The sequence below is a fragment of the Chrysochloris asiatica genome, unplaced genomic scaffold (assembly GCF_000296735.1).
Source record: "Chrysochloris asiatica unplaced genomic scaffold, ChrAsi1.0 scaffold00004, whole genome shotgun sequence".
In the NCBI taxonomy this organism is placed as follows: Eukaryota; Metazoa; Chordata; class Mammalia; order Afrosoricida; family Chrysochloridae; genus Chrysochloris; species Chrysochloris asiatica.
The window spans coordinates 32,771,034-32,778,156 of NW_006408522.1; the positions used below are offsets into that span (position 1 = coordinate 32,771,034).

At 37.7% G+C, this 7,123-nt stretch overlaps 1 pseudogene; it reads right to left on the reverse strand.

Moving 5' to 3' along the window:
- Positions 1-2,506: 2,506 nt before the first annotated feature.
- The window catches only part of LOC102831647, a 25,093-nt pseudogene continuing 20,476 nt past the window's right edge, over positions 2,507-7,123 (reverse strand).

The following is a 7,123-nucleotide window of genomic DNA, read 5'->3' on the forward strand; positions in this document are numbered from 1 at the left end:
GATGGGTCCATCCTTTGACTTTTAATCTGTTTTTGTCTCTGTATGTAAGCTGTCTCTCTTGCAGACAGCATATTGAAGGATCTTGTTTTCTTATCCATTTTGCCACCCTCTGTCTTTTAACTGGTGCATTTAATCTGTTTACATTCAATGTAATTGTCAATAGGTATGGATTAATTGCTGCCATTATGTTTTTTTGTGGTGTTGCTGCTTTCTTTGTACAGTGTGTCTTCCTTTGCTGAGTTCATGCTTTTTGTGTTCTTTCTTGTGAGTTTCCTCATAGTTTTATTATTTCCATGTTCTTGGATTTTCATTTTCTTGGTATGTTGTGAAGTGTTAATTTTCTTTGAGGTTACCTTATATTCCATTAACTTTTCCCTCCATTTAGGGCAGTCTATTTTATCCTGTAATCTACCTGACCTTCTCACCATCTGGATTTCTGTTCCTATATGTTTACCTTATTTTACATTGTAATTGTTTTGATCATAGACTGACCTCCCAGATTCTCTGAGTTTGTTCTTATAGTTTTGTTCTGTTCTCGAATCTTCCATCTGTCGATTTAGTTCTGGGAGGTGCTGCCACGTATGTCAGTCTTTGGTTGTTGTCTGTTCTTATTGGTTCTCAGTCCACAGAACTCCCTTTAGGATGTTTTGTAGCACAGTGTTGGCTTTAGAAAAATTCCTTAGCTTCTGTTTATCCTTGAATGTTTTGATTACACCATTTTATTTGATTGATAGCTTTGCTGGATAAAGGATTCTTGGTTGACAGTTTTTTTCTTTCAGGGTTTTATATATGTCACCCCATTGCCTTTTTGCTTGCATGGTTTCTGCTGAGAGATCCAAGCTTAATCTGACTTGCTTGCCTTTGTATGTAATTCTTCTCTTTTTCCTAGCTGCTTTCAGGATTCTGTCCTTATCTTTGATTTTGGAGAGCTTGATTATGATACATTTCAGTGATTTTCTTTTGGGGTCTATTCTTCCTGGGGTTCACTGAGCTTCTTGAATGTTTATCTTTTCACTTTTCAGGATGTTAGAGAAATTTTCTTCCAGAAGTTCTTCAACTATTTCCTCTGTGGACTTGTGTGATTCTTCCTGTTCCGGAATGCCGATAATTCTTAAGTTATTCCTCTTCATGTTGTCCAACATGAATCTTAGACCTTATTCAGATTTTTTTATTCTTTTTTCTGTTTGCTCCTGTAGCTTAGTGGTATTGAGAGATTTGTCTTCCAGATCACTAGTTCTGCCTTCCATCTCTTCTAATCTACTCCTTTACCCTTTCAGTGTATTTTCTATTTCTGATATTCTATTATTGATTGTTTGGACCTCTTTCTGTAGGTTTTGAATTGTTTCCAATGCTGTATCTGTCTTATTTGATTGTTCCTGTTGTACTTTCCTGACTTCTTACTTATTTTTCTCAACTCCATTGTAAAGTGTTTTGAAACATTTTATAACCATTTTTCTGAATTCTTTCTCAGGCATTTCCAAGATCTGCCTTCCTTCCAGAATGGAGTCCAGGTCTACCTCTAGGTCATTTGTCTCAGACCTTTTATCTTGTTTCTGGATATGTGCTGACATAGTCATCTGTTTTTGCTTCTTGGACATGGTTAGTGTTTACCTGTGGCCTTAATATTTAATTGGGTGTGTGTTTTGATATTTTTTTATGCTTTCTGATTGCCTCCAGGTAGATGTGATCAGGATGTGGACTTCCCTTTTCACTCTTCTTATTGCTTGACTCAGAGTAACTTTCACAGGTGTTGTCTGCCTCCCTGGTGTATGGTAGTTGGTATTGGTTCTTGCCTGAATTTTGGTGTTTTATAGAGTGTGATTGTAGCTTGACTATATGGCAGCAGTTGCTGCCTCTTCTTGGGTAATATAGGGAGAGAAAGAGTCTCCCAAAGGTAAAAGGGGGGCATAAAACAGTAAAACAGCAACAGAAAAAAACAAAAAACAAAACTAGATTGGATACTGTAGTCTATAATTGCAGAAAAGGGAGGGGAGGGAAAGAAGGAAAAAACTCAAACAGCTGTAGCCTAATGTGAGTATGACTTTAATGTCCTCTTTCAACTTCTTGCCTTCAAAGCCCCGTGATAAATTTCACAATGCCACTGTTGGTTGTTATGATATACCTCAGGATTTAATTTTAATTTTTGGCCTATTTTGTTAATAAACACTCTTTCCCTCTCCACACCCTTGTTCTGGCCTTTTCACTATTATAAAACAGTTCAGGGCCAGCTCTTGGACTGAGAGTATCTGTGCACATGCGTGGTAGAAGAATCCACCAGTGGTGGGGTGGGGGGTGTCCACTCACTCAGGCTTCCTGTCTAGTCACCAGAATGGAGGTGTGGAAACAGTGGGGGACCAATGAACAGATAACAAAAAGGAAAAAAAAATCAGAACCAAGCAAAACTGACAAAATGTATTGTCTATCTTTGCTCTGAGGTTCCCACGGCATTATTCCATGGTGAGTCTGTTCCCCTGCTTGGTCTTGCTGTTTGGTTTTGCCCAGGTTGTCAGCTCCAGGCCACCGAGCCCTGCAGATTAAAAAACATACAATTTCTTACTCCCGCTACAAATTCCACTAGCTATAAGCCTTCAAACTTTTTAAATATTCCTAGATATGTGGTTCAGAGTTTTGGAGCTCTGCCCTGAACCCTCTTCACCTGATATTCTGTGGTATTGCTGATGGCTAACTTCACTGCACCTCTACCTTATCTGACATCAAGCCCTGCCTCCAGTTATCAAGCCAGATTCAGAAGAGGACATGAAATGTGGTATCTCATTGCTGATATCATATAGATCTAGCTAAAAGCATAGAATATCAGAAATACATTTACCTGTGTTTTATTGACAACGCAAAGGTATTTGACTGAATCACAACAAACTATGTATAAAATTATGAAGAATGGAAACTCCAGACCACTTACTTGTGCTCATGTGGAATGTGTATATAGATCAATCAAGAGACAGTTGTTTGAAAAGAACAAAAAGTTGCTGTGTGGTTTAAAGTCAGGTTCAATCTGTATTCTGAGCAAATAGTACAAGAAACTGGACTATATGAAAGGAATGTGGCATTAGGATTGGTGGAAGACTCATTAACAATCTGCAATATGCAGATAAAACTACCTTGCTTGCTTGCTGAAAACAAAGAGGACTTGAAGCACTTACTGACAAAAATCAAAGAGTACGATCTTTAGTATGGATTACATCTCAACATAAAGAAAACAAAAATCCTCACAACTGCACCAACATAAGCAACATCATGACAGTTGGAGTGTATGAGAGCTTAGAATTCAGGGGCATTTGGTGTATGTAAATAGAGCAGTTTAAAAGTAGAGCCTTAACTCCATTTTGAAGCCTTGAGTCTAGAATCCTTCTTGAAATTTTAAGTTGTCTTTTCTAACAGTAATTCCTCTAACCTTGAAGCTGACTTAACCATATGCCCTAAAAGAGATACTCTTTTTTCTCTGACATCTGAAGGGTCTTGGTGCATAACATTATTAATAAATCTTAACGTTGAATCTCTAGAAACAGACATGATTGAGAAAGCAATTTTTATAGCAGGTTACTTAAAAATCTGTCCTGCTATTGTCCTGTGACTATCCTGTCACAAAAGAATGTGTATACTTGCAATTGTGCCTTTAACCAATGATGTAATCCCACATATATGTTTATCAACCTATCCCTCCTAATTACTCGCTTTTGGATATCCCACCTCTGTTTCCCCTGATTATCATTCAGCCAATTATGATTTTGTAACTTTCAGTTCTTGCTCCAACTGTTCAAAATGTTTTCTTCAGACTAGACTTACTGGTAAAATAGAGACTGGTGGAACCCTGAGACTATGGCCTTTGGTCACCCTTCAGGTCTGGAACTGAATTTACCCCTATGGCTAATTTTCAGCCAAACAGTAGATAGGTTTATAGGGATATAAAACCAGGGAAGCATGCACACCATAAAGTGAATGGTCTAGCATTCGAGATCAAAAGGGCAGCATTTACCTAAGGACAAAATTCAGAAGGGTGGGGAAAGAAGGAGGAAACAGGAAACACAGGGAGGAAGTGGGATAAGCGATGTTATGCTGAAATGAAACCAAGCATATGATTTGTTGTATGTAAAACTGGTGATCTGCTCTGTAAACCTTCACTCAATCTCAATATAAAGTTTTGAAAAATGTTTTCTTCCTCATTGTCCAGCAGAGTGGTCATTTTCACTCCGAGAATTTAGACATCTTTCCAGTTCAGACCACCTCTATTTGCTTTTATTTTAATAAACCTCTTTTGCTTTTACTTTAAGAAGGCTCTGTGATGTTGCTCTGCAACAGGAGAAGATTCAAGTTGTCAAGGATTTCATTATACTTGGATCCACAAAAAATGCCCATGGAAGCAGCAGCCAAAAATCAACATATGGCATTGGGCAAATCTGTTGCAAAAGACCTCTTCAAAGTGTTAAAAAGCAAAGATATCACTTTGAGGACTAAGGTGTGCCTGACCCAAGCCATGGTATTTTCAGTCATCTCATATGAATGCAAAAGCTAGACAATGAATAAGGAAGACCATAGAAAAATTGATGCCTTTGAATTATGGTGTTAGTGAAGAATATGAAATATACCATGGACTGCCAGAAGATCATGCCTGGTAAAGTAAAGGGTTGTCAAGAAAAAAGAAAGGAAGACCCTAAATAAATGGATTAGCACAGTAGTTACAAACAGTAAACTCAAATATAGCAAGGACTGTAAGGATGACACAAAACCAGGCAGTGTTTCATTCTGTTGTACACAGGGTCACTATGAGTTGGAATTGACTCAACAACATCTAACAACAACAATGTCACTCCAGGGAAATACTAGTTAGACCAGCTAATCACTACCCTAACACTAAAAGGTGTCTCTCAGTTATTGGTAATCAAAGCAGAAAGATAAACAGGTTTTTGGTTATCACATTAAAAAAGCAGACAACAACATCATGTAAGCAAACTTCCTAGAACTAATGTCAAAGGAGAATTACTTGGACATTTAACAATGCAATGTGTGCTGTCATCAACAACTATAAATTGAACTATGTGACTCTCATAAACATGGAATGTAGAAACTGGCTTTACATCATCATTGCTTATACTAACCTTCTTAAAGATTCAAATTTATGGTTTTGGCTTGTCTACAAGATTATTTTGGAAGTTAATAAATTAAAGCCAAAATAATGTTTCAAAATATGTCATTTAAAAAATATTTAATTTTAATAGCTGCACATAAACACTACCACCAATTGTAACAATAGACAGAAGGTATACTATTCTTATTATTGCTACTTTTATGTAAGTTTTTATGTAATATTTTCAAATAAATATATACATATTAACATAAAGAAAATAATTTTAAATGGCTCTATGTTTAATCAAGGAGTGCAATGGCTCTGTAGGATAAGCACTGGACTGCAAATCACAAGGTCAGAAACTGGAGCCCACATACTGCTCCTCAGGAGAAAGATGAGATTTTCTGCTCCTGCAAAGATACACAGCCTTGGAAACCTAATACAAAGTCACTATGAGTCAGAACTGACTCAACAGTACTTAAAAACAGCATGTTTAATCATTTGAGCCCTGGTAGCATAGTGGATTATGCATTGGCCTGCTAACTATAAGGTCAGCATTTGAATCCACCAGGTGCTCCATGGAAGAAAGATGAGGCTTTCTGCTCCTATGAAGATTTACAGCCTCAGACACGCTATACAGGGTAGCTATGAGCCGGAATTGACTCCACAGCACATCACCACCATCAATCTTTATACCAGCCACTTCTCGGGAACTCCATACATGGTTGCTATGAGTTGGGACTGACTCGACGGCATTTAACAACAACAGTCTTTATAGGCACTGATTGTGAGGTCTTTCTCTCCCACTGGTTGTGCAAACTACCATCATACTGGTTAGCAACTGAGCACTTAACCATTGTGCCACCAGGAGTGTTCCTTGTAGCCAGCCTAGTGGATGTGAAGTGGTTTCTTATTGTGGTTTTTATTTGCACTTCCCTAATTACTATGACAAGGAGCTCTGGTAGCGTAGTTGTTACAAATCGGGCTGCGAACCTTAAGGTCAGCGGTTCGAAACTACCAGCCGCTCCGCGGGAGAAAGATGAGGCTTTCTACTCCCGTAAGGATTTACACCCTCGGAAACCCTGTACAGGGTCGCTATGGGTCGGAACCGACTCGACGGCACTTAACAACAACAACAAATTACTATGACGGCCTCCTGCTGTGGAGCTACAGGATCAGCACAGGACTGTGAACCACAGTTCAAACCTACCAACTACTCATCAGAAGCCCTGCACAGGGTCGCTCTGAGTTGTAACCAACTCAATGTCACTTAACAACAACAGCAATGACTATGACATTAAACATGTTTTCATGTGCTTATGGCCATTTATGTATCTTTTTTATATATAGTTGAGGATTTACAACATATATGATAATTACATCAAACCACAAGATGGAGGATAATTTGTATATCTTTGGAAAAATGTCTGTTCAAGTTCTTTGCCCATTTAAAGATTGGGTTGTTTGTCTTTTTGTTGTTAAGTTATAAAATTTATATATTCTACATTTTAAACTTTCATCAGATATATAGTTCCCAAATATTTTCTCTTATTCTGTGGGTTTTGTCTTCATTCATCTGAAGTGCAAAACTTTTTTTATTTTTGATCATGTCCAAGTTATATATATACTTTTTTGTTTGTTTGTTTGCTTATGCTTTTGGTATCAAACCTAAGAACCCACTGTTAAATCCAATGTCATGAAGTTTCCTCTATATGTGTTCTAAGAAAAAAAGAGCTACCTCCTCAGAGTTGACCATAATGACATGAATGGAGCAAAATTTGGGGGACCTTCATTTTCTGATGAGGCACAACTCAAAATGAGGAGAAACAGCTGTAAACATCCATTAACACTCAAAGCATAGAATGTACTAAGTATGAATCTAGAAAAATTAGAAGTTGTCAAAAATGAAATGGTATTCATAAAGATTAATATCCTAGGCATTGTTGTTGTTGTTAGGTGCCATCAAGTTGGTACCGACTCATAGTGACCTTATGCACAGTAAAATGAAACACTGCCTGATCCTGGGCCAGCCTCACTACT